Source organism: Coffea arabica, chromosome 10e (assembly GCF_036785885.1).
Source record: "Coffea arabica cultivar ET-39 chromosome 10e, Coffea Arabica ET-39 HiFi, whole genome shotgun sequence".
NCBI classification, from domain to species: domain Eukaryota; kingdom Viridiplantae; phylum Streptophyta; class Magnoliopsida; order Gentianales; family Rubiaceae; genus Coffea; species Coffea arabica.
Window position 1 is genome coordinate 30,516,836 of NC_092328.1, and position 15,490 is coordinate 30,532,325.

General features: G+C 36.2%; 1 protein-coding gene across 4 annotated transcripts in view; it reads right to left on the reverse strand.

Annotated features, from left to right (window-relative positions):
* LOC113708095 (uncharacterized) overlaps window positions 1-10,406 on the reverse strand; it is a 31,401-nt gene extending 20,995 nt beyond the window's left edge. Inside the window, exons 1-6 of one of the 4 annotated variants that reach the window (XM_072068147.1) lie at window positions 9,978-10,406; window positions 9,831-9,894; window positions 8,299-8,341; window positions 7,535-7,634; window positions 7,127-7,216; window positions 5,851-5,974 (exon numbers count right to left, since the gene is read on the reverse strand). The gene's annotated coding sequence lies outside the window, so the exon portion shown is untranslated. Of the gene's footprint in view, window positions 1-5,850; window positions 5,975-7,126; window positions 7,217-7,534; window positions 7,635-8,272; window positions 8,342-9,830; window positions 9,895-9,977 lie in introns of all 4 variants that reach the window. The other 3 variants (XM_072068146.1, XM_072068145.1, XM_072068148.1) reach the window with 3 other exon arrangements.
* Between the last annotated feature and the right edge of the window lie 5,084 nt (window positions 10,407-15,490).

The following is a 15,490-nucleotide window of genomic DNA, read 5'->3' on the forward strand; positions in this document are numbered from 1 at the left end:
GTGTTCGGAACCTCACTGAGCTTTTAGCTCATTCCTTTAGTTTTGTTTTCCGTAACAGGGGACAGCGAGCAGGACGAGAGCTCTGTATAGACTAGCCTAGTCTAGTTCTTTGATTTTGTAATGGTTCTCGCCCTAGTGCTTGACACGGGCTGGATGTGATGCGGATACAGGTGTGTAATAATTAACTTCAACCTTGGGTCAAGGATCCTTTGGTCCACATTGGCGGTCCGATGACAAGATCAAGATCCAAGAGGGTGAAGGAAGCTTTACGAGCCTTGATCATTCACCATACAAGCAAGGAACAAGCTAAGTTTGAAGATTTGATGGACCATGAAGTTACTTTGTTCACTTGTACGTTTGAAGTAAAGGAGTGATCTCATACTTGTTAGCTTAGTTGGTAGTTGTTTTAAGACTGTCCCGTTTAGTAGTTGTTAGGCGTTGAGTATTTTATTACTTATCGGGCCTTATCGGAAAGCCTTAAAGAGCTAGCTCTTTAAGCTCTTTTATGCGGACCGAATCTCTTCCAGGTTTATGTGGGCCGGATTTTGCCCTAGTTTTTAGCCTATAAAAAGGCACCTCTTGTAAGAGTAAAGGACAGAATATTACAACCAGAAATCGTGAGGAATTTTCCTTCAAGTTCTTAACCGAACTTACTCTTGAATTCTTGAGTTCATAGCTTAGGATTCAAATCAGACTTTATCGATTAGCTTGTTCCCTAATCGTGGTGTCGCTTCTTCCATCCTTATTTGCTTAATGTTGCTGATTACCTTTGTGTGTCAGAGGTCTTGAGTTCATGAGAACAATCGAGTTCAATTTCTGTTGGGAGGAAAGATCCAACTCTGATAATTACAATGTTGGGAGGTTCTAGGAGGGTCTTCCCCTAGGGTTGCCTATATCAGTTGGTAATCAGAGCATCAGGTTAATTCTCTTTTAATTGAAGTTGTTCATATCTTGTTAGTTTGTGTCTTTTGTCAAAAAAAAAAAAAAAAAACTGTAGCGATTACTGTTCATCGTACTGTTCCGTACTGTTCACGTTACTGTTCATCCGAGTCAAAAAAAAAACTGTTTGGGTGTTGTCTTTTTTTGTGTTTTCTGTCCAAGTTCTTGGGTCTATTATACTTGTGTTTGGGTTGTTAGGGTTTAAAGACAAAAAAAAAAAAAAGAGTCACGTACCTTATCTTGTTTTAGTGTTCAAGTTGCTAGAGTATTGTTGGAATTTTCTTTTGAGTATTGCTGAAATTCTGTTTTGCCTATTTCTTGAGAATTGGTTGTTGTTTTTACAAACCCTAGACACCGCAACATAATTTGGGGAAATTCTTGTGTTTCTTGAACAAATTCTTGAAGTTCTTGGACCACCAAGTCTTGTTTTGAAAATTCTTGAACAATAAACCAAGAACTAGGGATTTCTTGGAATTGGCATAACCTTTCATCCGTTTTCTTGAACTTGTTGGTGTGATCTGAATTTGTGTTCCTTGAAAAGCCGAAAAAAAAAGGAAGAAGAGAAGGAATTGGCTCTCACACAAAGGAAATCAAGTTTCCCAAATCTTGAGTTTCCAATTCTTGATTGGTCTCCAATTCTTGATTAGTCTCCAAATCTTGATTGGTTTCCCAAAAAAACTTGAGTCTCCAAATCTTGATTGGTTTTCAATTCTTGAGTTTCCAATCTTAATTGAATTTCAACGACCTCAAACTACCTAACCAGACCCCAAGCACCCCAAAATCAGTTTCCAAAACCAAACCTAAACCGCCACAAACACCTTAGCCACACCGCCTTTAAATTCTTGGGTTTCTAAAATCGGTTGAGCTAGTCTTTGCGAGCCGATTTCCCTGAAATTTGAGGACTGGTTCTTGCATTATTTGAACATCCCAAAAGCACCACTTACCCTCCAAAATACTGACCAGAAACTCAGCAAAACAGCAGCTCAAAAAAAAAAAAAAAGTTCCAGCTTCGGGTAGAGTTTTTCTAGGATTTACAAAATTTTGCTGTGTCTTATTACTTGCTTATAGGGTAATTAATTCTGGAATTTTTTAGAGTTTGAGTTGTTTTAAGAACTTCGAGAAGGAAAATTGAGAGTGAGTGTGTTTTCTTGAGTGATACACGAGTGCTTTGCAAGGTAGACTAGGATACATTTGTTTTGCAGGTTTGACAATATGTCTCAAGAGGGGAACATGGCCGAGCCGTCTGAGACCGACGTGTCACTCAAACTGGTGCTCCAAACTCTTCAAAAACAAGCGGAGAGACATGAATTTGCAATGGCACAAATATCGGACAGGTTGGCTGCCATTGAGATGCGAGGTACCGGAGATACACACCATAGGGTTTCGAGTGTTCAGAGTGCTGATCATGATGCGGATGATGAGGGGTATCATTCTCACATCTCATTTCGATCAAGGAGAAGCCAAGAGGGAGCGAGGGAAGGTTGAGGCCGACCTAGGAGAATCGATGACAATCTTGGGTCCATCAAGACCAAGATGCCTACCTGTCATGGGAAAAATGATCCTGAAGCTTACTTGGATTGGGTTAGGCGAGTTGAGCAAGTGTTTGAAGTCCACAATTACTCCGAAGATAAAAAGGTGAAACTTGCAGCTATTGAATTTCAAGATTATGCATCTATTTGGTGGGAGCAAGTATGTGCCACAAGAAGGAGAAATAGGGAACAACCGATTGCCACTTGGACTGAAATGAAGCAAGTAATGAGGAAACGATTTGTACCCTTCCATTATACGACGGACTTGTACAATCGAGAGAACGAACATAAACTCAAGCAAGAGAATGAATCTCTCAAGAGGAGGGGTTCCATGCAATCTACCTCTTTAAAGCCGGTTTATGCAAGAGGTGATAAGAAGGTTCATTCAGCATTTTCTAAGACTAAACTTAGAGTTGAACCACCTCATGCGGAGTCATTTTGGGAGACATATCAACGTCTTCTACACAAAAAACAAATGGAGTCAAATGGATGCTATCAAAGTGAGTTTTCTAAGAAGGAGATAGCTGACCCTATTCCCAACAAAGGAGTATCTCATCCTATTGAACCATTTGTTGAGGAGGTTGATGATGAGAAAACAATCGAGGGCGTTAAACTAGATAAAGAGATGAAAAAATCTGATGAGATGAGTGGTAAAAAGGAAGAAAAGAGAGAAAGTGAGACGATTGTGAGCAAAAATGTGAGGGCTTATTGTTTTTCTAACGAACTTACCTTTGCTTTATTTAGTGTTTCTTCATTTGTGCAGATTAAGCAAAGTCAAGTGAAGTTAGTCATGCCATGCTCCATTCCAAAGTCACTTGTACAATTCACTAGTTTCCATGGAGTTTGTCTTTTAGGAATTGAATCTATTTGGAATCATCTCATGGAACAATCTCAATTCAAATCTGTCCATACCAAAGGGGAATCACGCCAAATCCACCATGAAGGGAGAATTCCGAAATTTGACTCTCATTTGCTACCTATGGGTCATTCATCATCTTTACCTTCTTTTGAGTATAATTTCCATCCTAACACTTGTATTTCTTATCCAGATTTTGAAGAAAAGTGTAAAAGGCTAGCAATGCCTTCTCAAATTGAATCAATTGGTGAAAGGAATGATGAAGTGTCAAAGGGAGTTTTCACACTTAAAACTTGTTCCATACCTTCTTACCATTTAGTTGATAATGTACCATTACTTCTTTACCCGATTTCAAATTTGTTTCAAGTTGAAGTTTATTTTGTTTTTGTAGGTTGTAAAGCTGTCCACAATTTTCCAGTTTTGATTCAAGACTTACAACCTGATTTTGTGCTTATTCCAACTAAATGTGGTGATCTTTCATGCTTATTCACTCCGCCAAAAGCTGGTGGCCAAGTGCTCAATTTGTCAACTTCAACTTGTGCTAGTTCGAGTAACTCTCATGAAGTGGAATTCAATTGTTTGCTACCTTATATGTTGGAAGATGAGAAATTGTGTGTCACGCAAGATCCCAAAGCTGTCCTTCACAAGTTGTTTAGTGCCTCATCCATGCAACAAGTTACTCCCATTTTATCCAAGCAAGATGATTCAAATCACTGTCAACTAGTGCTGGATTTTACACCTTTGCACAATCAAGGTGTCAATGTGAAGATCCATGACCAAAGACTAATTAGAGAGTTTTGGATTGCCACTTGGGATTTTCACACGCCTTACACAAGTTCTTTCCTACCTTGGCGCATGTCCTTGTTTGAGCGCTTCCCGAAGCTGACCAAACGACATGCAACATGGCTCGTAGTCATTCGTCTACTTCCAACACTGCTGTCCTTTAAGCGCACCATCGATTTGTGGACAACTCACTTTCAAGAGGAGACTTTGAAGATTCGAGGACGAATCTTTTCGAGGAAAGAGGGAATGATGCGGATACAGGTGTGTAATAATTAACTTCAACCTTGGGTCAAGGATCCTTTGGTCCACATTGGCGGTCCGATGACAAGATCAAGATCCAAGAGGGTGAAGGAAGCTTTACGAGCCTTGATCATTCACCATACAAGCAAGGAACAAGCTAAGTTTGAAGATTTGATGGACCATGAAGTTACTTTGTTCACTTGTACGTTTGAAGTAAAGGAGTGATCTCATACTTGTTAGCTTAGTTGGTAGTTGTTTTAAGACTGTCCCGTTTAGTAGTTGTTAGGCGTTGAGTATTTTATTACTTATCGGGCCTTATCGGAAAGCCTTAAAGAGCTAGCTCTTTAAGCTCTTTTATGCGGACCGAATCTCTTCCAGGTTTATGTGGGCCGGATTTTGCCCTAGTTTTTAGCCTATAAAAAGGCACCTCTTGTAAGAGTAAAGGACAGAATATTACAATCAGAAATCGTGAGGAATTTTCCTTCAAGTTCTTAACCGAACTTACTCTTGAATTCTTGAGTTCATAGCTTAGGATTCAAATCAGACTTTATCGATTAGCTTGTTCCCTAATCGTGGTGTCGCTTCTTCCATCCTTATTTGCTTAAGGTTGCTGATTACCTTTGTGTGTCAGAGGTCTTGAGTTCATGAGAACAATCGAGTTCAATTTCTGTTGGGAGGAAAGATCCAACTCTGATAATTACAAGGTTGGGAGGTTCTAGGAGGGTCTTCCCCTAGGGTTGCCTATATCAGGATGTGTGGTGAATTGAGAACCTTTGTATATTCGATGTTTGTACTCCCTTTTGAGATAGTAATGTACATAAGTTTTGCTTTAAGTTTTGGATTGTCGTTATATTTATTCTTGTGGGTTTATTCTGGTTTTGTTTGAGGGTTGAAGTGAACGACTGAGTCCCGACGAGAGCTGGACAGGCAGTCCGCCGAACCCTTTGGTTCGCCTTAGGGGGAGGTGGGGTTGTCACAAGATCACGAGAGAGTGAAGCACAAAAATATAAAGAGAAAGTGGAGTTATACAGTACCCATACCACATGGCCAAATCTAGTTAATATTTTCTTTTCTTGACTGCAACTAACTGAGAAAAATTCTGAAGGGAAAAAATTTTCAGAACATAACGTGAACTTTATAAATACCAGATCTTTGAGAAACAAAACAACAGACCTGAAAAAGTAAAAATCATGCTAAAAGATAAAATTGACTCCAAATTTCCGATTGCTATCAGCCAAGAATTGAAAAAATAATTAGCAAGTACTTCCAAAAAATAATTATTAGCTGATTATAATTAGCCAAGAGAAAACCACCAAAAAAGGCCAAAATCCTAAACTTCCAATTAGCAAGCACCGATTGTTTATGCTTGATCCCTCCCCATCAAAAAAAAAAAAACAAAAAAAAGGATAGAGACAGGCTAATGCATTTCAAACATTAGCAGTCATGCATTAGAAAAGCAAAAAGTTAACCACAGTATGTGACATTAAATGTTGGCAAATTCACCTGCTAAATACATTCTCTCAATTAGAATTGTGTACTACCATCCATAAACCATTCACAATTTGAAGAAATGTAAGCTCATTTAAGTATCTTGTTCAAATCCACAAGAAATTTTAGCACCATCAACCTGCAAATTACATACAAACAAGCTCAAATTTGGATGGAATCAACCATAATTAATGCAAACTAAGTACTACATTTCATCACGAACCAAATTTAACAGAAAAATAATTACTACTATCACCTTTTTGGATGAAAACATTATGCATTATTATCATTTTCATATCCAAATAACTACCTTTACCAAGCATCCACCTCATTGTAATATAACTCCTTTCCCCTTTACCCAACCCCTATAGCATCATGTAACTCACTTTTTACATTATCATCGAGTAAATAAAAACAGATCATTAATTGAAGCCGTCCCGCTCAAGGAATAAAAACTTGCATTACAGTTCCCTACCCATCCTAAACTTGGCATCAGACCACATCAATTTGCATAAATGATTATTCTAAGCAATTATTTCATGTGAACAGATACGGGCCATAAATGTACACACATAACAAAACAAAAAATCGTATTTTCCATGTAAAAATGTGAATATGGCATTTTTCCCAAGGACTAAATTTTCTCATACTGAACCTTACCATAACTTAATAGAAAACTCATTATTCTTGCCTAAAATCTAATAAAAAAACCTTTGGCAGGTAGTGTAGGCAGATGATCTAGTGTATTGCTGGCATAATAAAGCTCTAATAACTTAACAAAATTGTAAACCCACTAATAAGTATTCATTAGCTAAAATGAGTCTCATTTTGAAAATACTCCAGAATATTCATGTTTTTGCACGAATATACCTTGGCTCTGCATTTTCCAGTAATTATTGCAATAGCAAAATGATAAGAAATGATTGCAAAAGATCCTCTCATCTGATTTAAATAAATAAAAAAAGCAATCTGTTCCAATACAAATCTAGATTTGGTCACAATGAACGAGAACCAATCTGTCATGCCATCGACATAAAACATATACGATCCAAAATATTCAGTTCAAGAGAATTAACCAACTAATTAAAAACATTGCCTGCAATTCATCAATTTGTTATAATAAAAATAAAAAATTCACCATAATTGCATTCACAAAATAGTCACACCAAGGACAACCTCAAGAAAATATGTGATACCCTATATTAAAGAACAACATATGGTAGAATTTGTTGATTCACATACCAATTCAAGTTCAATGGTAAATTAGAATAGCCAAAATTGTTCAAAATACCAAGAAAATAACAACTTGGGATCCATTTATCTCTAATGGCAGCTTGCTCAACAAAATCCACTAGCAAGGAGGCAACGGCCTTTTTGTTCACTGATATTGCAATGACAAATACAAGAAAAATCAAAATGATTTAGTAATTTATTCAAGACGGCACAAAAATGGAAAAACAAGACCCATAACTCAGTATCATAGAGTGCCAACAACCAACTACAAAATTCTTAAATTGGCATATACTCGTATCTAGAACCACAGGTACAAGAAAATTTAAATGCAAAATCAGATCCTAACATGAATATGAATATTAACATGACAATGAAAACAACAACCACATCATAGTAGCTCTATTAGTTTTTTTTTTAAGAAGGTAATAATATGATCATTCCTTTCTTAAAACTTCGAATCCATTACCTTAACTAATCCAATCTCCTTAGTGTTGCTGCGGAAGCATTGTCTGCACCACATCAGGTCATACTTTCTGATAATACCATGGGAGTTTCCACACACAAGGCTGTCAAAACAAACCAACGTATAACCATAAGCAACAAGTCAAATCATCAAATAATTCAATCAGGTATTTAAAAAAGAAAAAGCACCAACCACCAGGAGGAGAAAATATCCACGTGGTTAGGTACAATTCTTAAAATGCCATAGTGAATAATACCGTTATCACTACAAAATACTACTTACAACAGCTTACTAAACTCCCAAAATTCAGTCGAGCCATCAACGACACAAGGCTTTTTTAGCATGAAAATCACATTGACCTGTCATTAGGACCAATTTAACTTGAAAACAAGATTATATACCATATGATCTAGTATACAAGGCAGTACACCATGAACCTACAATTTCTTGAAATCCAATCAAGGACTCCAGCATCACTGATACAAACACCAGATTATACTGGTAGACAAAACCACAATAAATGGGACTAAGAACGATACAATAAAAAAAGATTCAAGAACCCCACATGATAAATATTCAGACAGAATTAGACAACTGAAAAAAGATGAAAAACAAGTATTTTATTTCAGGAACATTGAACTGCTTTTTCTATTTTCTTCCTTAAACTGAGAAGGTTCGAGAAGCATGGGAAACAATGTTAAAGAATACACTTTTTTGAGAAAATAACCTTATAGAATCTACCTTCAAAAGGGATAAACAAAACTTACAAAACCACATGAAGATGGTGGAGGAAATTTCCAGATTATGTACCTGCAACATCACAACATCATAAAAGGGAAAAAAATTAGACAACTAATCTGGTAAATAATAGGAGACAAAAAATACCAAAAGGCCAAATATCTGAGGAAAGGACACGAGGTGTCAGAAAAGACAGCAATCATGATACTTATGCAATAGCAATGAAATGGAGGCTACATTTCCAAAAGAGGGCAGTAAATGCAACAGCACAAGTATGATCAGTCTAGAACAAAATTTTCATTATATGCTAATTCAGAGCCAACTACAATGTCACAAAGTAATAGGCAATAGACATGAAACTTCCAATACAAGCCCTTACACATAAACTCCCAATTACAAGGCTAATTTGTAAGAAATTCCTGGGGAAGTGTTACCATATCAAAAAGAAAAGAAAGTTAACTGATTTAATCCAGTTCTTTGGATTATAGGGATAACAACACATTTTCTGTGTCCTAGTTGGCCCAAACAGAGACAAAAGAAATCTAGCAAAATTAAAACAGAGAGGATGAAGCTACAATCTTTGCAATTTCAAGGCCTATACATTTAAAATAAGGTTAACGACTACTGATGATGGTCTTTTTTCATTTAAATAGGTTTTGGGAAGATTTTCAGTTCAAATATGTCTGAAATTTTCTATATTTCTGTCTAATTTCTTTCCATAACTTTCCACAGAAAAAAAGTGAATATAATAAGTAGAAAACACAAAACAACATTTCACCAAAAAAGAGAAATGCATTCTTATAGGATCCCATCAATAATACAAAGAATCCCATCAATAATTTCAATTTCATAACTCTCATTAAAAAGAAGCAAACAAAATTCGAATCAGTGATCAAAACTTGGACTTCATAAACGTCCATGCACTAGTCTAACGTTGGCGAATTCTGGGACTTGCGCATAATATTTACTATAGTTTCTTGACCTAATATAAGTTTGCCAGTGTCAAGTGAAAAAGGCGAATAATCTGCAACTCTAACCATCAAATGCTACCACCACGAGATGGGTTAAAAATTCTTCCGAGTGCAGTTCAAGAACTCAATAGAAACTGCTGAATCGAGTTACATTGCTCGAAAATTTACAATGAAACAAGAATAGAGAAGCGAAAAAGGAACTGCTTAGAATCAGAGGGAGAAAAGGGACTTACGAGGGCAGCACTAATCGGCGGGGACAACACTGGCAAGTGGCACGAGGTGTCAAAAATAATAGGAGAAAAAGAACTAAAAGACTAATAAACATAGTTTGGAAAAAATGAAGCAATAAGAGAATTTGAAGCAAAAAAATTCCAGCCAACTTTTCGATTTTGTTGTTGTCTATCAGAAAGAAATTGGAGAGAAAAAGTGCAGCTTTCTTCGTGATGATGAGGATGAGGATGAGGAAAAAGACGAGAAGAAAGAGAGCATGGGTCAGAGAGAGGGAGTCGGATGGCTAATTCTTCTTCTCATAAAAAATAATTGATGGCTAATTGATGGATTAAATTAAAATAAAAAATAAACTTACAGACCCGATTAGGCTGAAGATCCATTCTCTTCTCTTCATCTGCTTATTCTTCTTCACATCTTCTTTCTCTGATTAGGGAAAAAATTAAACGAAAAAAGACTCACAGAACCAACTTAAATTTCATGAAAAAAATGTAAAAACAAAAGCATACATGTTCTGATGAAGATCCATTTTTCCCCTTTCTGCTTCTTTTTTTCATGGCTTATGTTTTTCTTTGTCCCATTTCTCTTGCTGTAATATAAATCCAACAGATAGCCATGATATCTGGGAAAAAAAATTGAACTCAAACAGGTGGGCATTCGACGGTTGGACTGTTGTTGGCTTGTCCCTGGGGAAGAAAAGCAAAGAGAGGAAGAAGAGAGAAAGAAATGAAAAGAGGAAAGAGAAAGAGGAAGAGAAAGATGGAACCTTTCTTGGTTTCGAGCTCATCGGCCAAAAGAGAAATCGTGTGGCTCGAAAAAAGAAACAAAAATTGAATGACAAAGAATATAGACGGCAGCGGTGGTTTACCAAGGCACAGCTATCCCAAAAAGAAGATAAATGAACATTGCAACCAGGGCAAATGAGTAAGACATGACCCGTCACATTGAGCTCATTAACTACTCCAATTTTTATCACAATTTATTAGTCCAATCGGTGTCACCAAAAGGCTGCAAATAGGTACGGTGGGAAGAGAAATAGACCCAAATGTTTGAAGAAAAAGGACAGCTATTAATTATTGCTCTTTTGGTGGGTTCCATACAGCAAAACACTCAGGCTTACAAACGCACGACCCAATTTGCAGCCTCTGCATTAAAAAAAAACAAGCAAACACACACACACACATGGACGAACACACTCCAGCCAATAACAATTGGCCACATCAGCAAAACAACCATCCCTTTTGAGCCATAGCATTCCCTCTTTTATACATATGTTAATAAATAAACCAAAATATAGTGGGTTTGTTTAAATTTGAAGGTGTTTGGAGAGAAAATTATTTGAAAAGTTATTTAGAATAATTACATTAGCACTTTTGGTGATTTAATATATGTGAGTTGAAAAGGTAGTAGAAAATACACAAAATAGTTGTAAAATATATTTATGATACAAGTAAAATATTAATTGAAATTCTTTTTTATATCCATACACAGGTTATTTGGAAAAAAATTTTAGTATTATTTATTGTAGCATTTTGAAATGATGTATGTAAGATTAAAAGAAAAAGTGTCCTGGAAATAATAACAAAATTTTCTAAATAACTATTTGCAGATGAATTTGGTTTGTTTGAAAACAAAATTACAATGGTAAACAAAATTTGTTAGTTTTGTTTTCCAAGTGGCTATTTTTTTTTACCTTTCTACCTCACCCCACACCCTTCCTACCCATGATTGTCAACCATAAGATTCGAACCTTGGACTTGAAAGTGTGGAAAACTCTAGTAGTTCTCTCTTAACCAACCAACTTACTAAATTTTATTAATTGGTTTTCTTTTACTTTCTTCATAAATAATGGTAAATTATATTCGGTCCATGTGGATAGGAGATAATATGGAAAAAATTATCTAAAATAATACTGTACCAATTTTTGTAATCTGATGTATGCAATATAAAAAAACGGTTGAAAATAGTCTTTATCATGTAAACAGAATAAAATTTAGATTTTTTTTGGCAAATCTTAATAACCAAACATATTGTGGATAAGAATAATGTCTAGAGTGCATAAGAATAATGTATGGAAAAACCACATGAACAAATGTCTATTCTGATCCAATTTAGAGCACACTTTTAGATGATTCGCATTTTCACCTAATGTTATTACATTCAGACATGTAATTGTGGGCTCCAAGGAGGGTATGCTAGGAGTGTATTTCCTGTCAATAGTAACTAGCACTTTTACGCTTCTAGTGCCCGCAATTGTTTTCTCAATGCATGTTCCCGTTCATTAAAAGTATATCCAGTTTCTGAAAAATTGGAGAAAAGTAGATAGGGTTAATCAATTTTGACTTCCTGAATTTTGAAGGTAATCACACTTTACCAGTTCTTAGCCTTAAAAATATACACTTTATCCCCTGTGAAAACTAGTCAAAGTTAGAAATGCATAAAAAGTGACTGTAATGACATTATTGCCTTTTCTTTATGGAATTATCTATAACTTACTATTTTATCTCTTTTATCGCTAAAAAATATACATCTTCTATATGGTATCTAGTATATAAAAATAGCAATGTACAAATGATCAATTTTAGAGTTGAATGTTAAAATACAGAAGACCAATAAGGTATTAGATTGGTATTGTCAAATATTTATATAAATACTATAAGAAACAAAAATATCATTATCCAATATTTTCACACAATCTCTAAATACAGCTCAGGAGTCAAGCTTACAAAATAAAACCAAGAAAACCCACTAAAGAGTTAAGGAGTGCTCATGCGAGCGACTAACCAAATCTTAGACAAAGACTTTGCCTTCTCCACTCCCACTCTCACGTTCTCACTCCTGTAAGGAAAACAAAATTCACAAAATGAGTTAGAAATCTAGTGAGATTCCAAGAAAACAGGCAAGTAAACTAGCAGGCATGATACCATTAAGTCAAACCCAAATAGAGCAGGACATAATGCATAGTAAAGCAAGTAACCAGATAGATCATGCAATAGTATACAGTAAAGAACACGTTCATGGTAAAGGATATGGGCTGCTCTCAGGAGCAGGTTCCACCGCAACTTGTCCAGGGTCCGTTGACTCTCCGTCAACCATGGATTTATAATGTCTGTAGATCACCACTAAACGTCGATCTCCGTCCACCAATCTTCCCCCTACCGAGCCCGAACATCAAATAAATACCTAGGGTTCGTCAATCTTCTCGATCAAGTCCTTCCCGACTCGATTCAACCAACTAGCCCTGAGTTGGGTTGATAGCCTCAAGTATTCAAGTATTCAAGATTTGGGCTTATAACCCCAAGTATTCAAGTATTTAGGATTTGGGCTTAGAACCCCAAGTATTCAGGTATTCGGGAGTGGAGTCGTTGACTGTCATCCAACGCTCATACAGGTAATGATTGAAAACGTTAGTTATCACTTAACGCTTCGTATTCAGAAATGTCACGAGTAAATAGGTTAGAAACTACGCCTTTTATCCAAGGTTGCCCAACTTACCCGACCTCTCTGAAACTGGTCTCAAGCAAGAGTCCAACGAGAGCCTAGTTCAGCCGTTACCGACCTACATTCACGCATACCCATGAGTAGCCCAAATTTTCACTTATCCGACGTCTCGGATAAGGGTCCAAGGGTCTAATTCAACCACTACAAGAGGAATGCAGCCGGTCTACAATCATACACATATACATGCAAGTACGCATGCTGATACGAGCAGTGGGACCATCAGTAACTCATGCCAAGATGCTTGAGGGCTTTTTCAATTCAATCCATGATGTTCAAGACTCTATTAGAATACATGAAGTCGTAGAGGTGATGGAGCACTAGCTATTTGATCTTCATGTTTTTAGTATCACACGCAGGATCAATTATTTCAAATTCATGGAGGTCAAGTGCAAATAAGGACACACTCGCCTAGCCATGACCAAGTCACAAATAATGCCCAGCATGTCACATTTTCAAGCATTTCAACTATTTCAAGTCAAGATACAGGTCACATGCAAATCAAGTTTCTTGTACATGCATGAATGGGATATCAAGTGCTTAGTCAAGTTAGGTCAAGTGCGATAAAGTACACACTCGCCTATGAAATGCCAAATCAAGTGTCTAGTAAATTTCTAGCAGCAATGAGCATGGAACATGCAGTTAGAACACTTATCAATAGTCAAGTAAGCAAGACAAGAGAAAGCTTTGACAAGTTCTCCGCGGGGTTTCCTTCGAATTCCTCTTGAATACCTGAGACATGCACAATCAACGATTACCAATAATCGTTCAACCAAGGCAAAACAATTCCCCTCAACCTTTCTCTCAAGCATGCTCAATCTCTTGTCAAATTAAGAGAGAAACTCTTTTCACTTAACTACTAAGGTAACACTCAAGGGAAGATTCAAAAGTGCTCCATTTGTAAGTCAAAACGTGGCAAGAGTTTTCAATTCAAAAGTTAGCCAAACAGCCCAAGAGTTTAACAAAACACACTTGGGAAGGAAAAACCACTTTCACTTCCTTAACTCTTAATCTTTTGTCCAAGTTTTGATATATAAATATATAAATATAAATATATATATATAAATGAGCGTTCGAGTTTCCTAAAACTTATGAAGTCCAAACTTCACCAAACCACCATTTATTTCTTAGCAATAACACCAACAAATCCTCCAAGTTTTGAACATCAAGCAAGTGAAATTTTTTCACAAAACTCTTGGCATGGCGCTCCACTTTTCACCCCTTTTAATTCAAACTTGTTGCTCCTTTTAAAAGCACATTCGAGGGCAATTGATTAGCAAATTATGTTGAGCAAAATTTCACTTTAAAGTTAGAGGAAACGAGACAAATTTCAATCCAAGATTCGGCCAAAACTTTCCAAGTTTTGTTTGCCATTTCATAAGAAAAATCCAAGTTTTTGTAATGCTCTTTGAAAAGTCATAACTTGAATTTTGTAAGTCCAAAAATCATAAATCTTATATCGTTAAAAAATGGACTCAAAAGTCTGCAACTCTCTGGAAGACACCTTTATAAAATTCAGCCCATAACTTAGTCAAATCTTAGCCTCAATTCACGGCTCAACCGAGTGCAAAAACAGGACAGTCTTGGATTTTCAGCCCACTTGAAAATTTTGTTGGTATTTATACAAAGTGAATCAAATCATGAATTGCACACGGTTAAAAGAGCTATGAATCTAGTTTCAAATGTAACAAACGGGACTCAATTTAAAATTTTCTACACCAAGATATAACAGATTTCCCAAAAATACTCAGAGTCTCTAGCGGGAAAAATTTTCAAAAACACTTGACTCAACCTTGCTACTTAAACTCATGATTTTTGGTTCAAATCCAACTCACAATCAAAGTTTAATGTCTAACAAAGTTTGTGGAGCAAGATTTTCCCTAAAAGTTTTGAAAAATAAGGGCTAATAGCACTCAAAAGTTTTGGCCAGCAAGAAGTTTTCAAAACAGAAATTTTCCTCAAGTCATCTACCTAAATCAAGGTTTCAAAGAAACCCATCATCAACCCATCAAAGATCCAATCCACCACAATTAAAGACCATAAGTTCTAGGTTATAAAAGACACTAGTTCTAGATCATAAGGTTAGCCAAAATGTACAAATATCCAACCCATATATTGTCATACCAAGGCTTGAAAAATGCAAACCCTAAGTTGAAATTCATGGTCACAAGCTGAAATTTCTATAATGAACCTAAAAAAAGATACAAAGGTTAGATAATCCACATGGTAAAGCTAATAGATCATAGCAAAATTGAAAGGACCATATCAAAGCTGGAATTCATCATTTAAAGCTGGAAATTTCAATTCACTACACAAACCATGAAATTTTTCATAGAATCCACCATAATTAAGCCTTAAATCTACTAAAGTGCAAGTTAAAAGTGAAGAGATGGTTTCAAGCTATGGTTACCTTTAATCCTATGAAGAAGAGCAACCAAAGCTTCCTTTTTTCTCCAAATTCCTCCACCCAAGGTCTTCCTCCTTCTTTAAAGTTAATGCCTATGGATTGGATTGCAAGCTTATG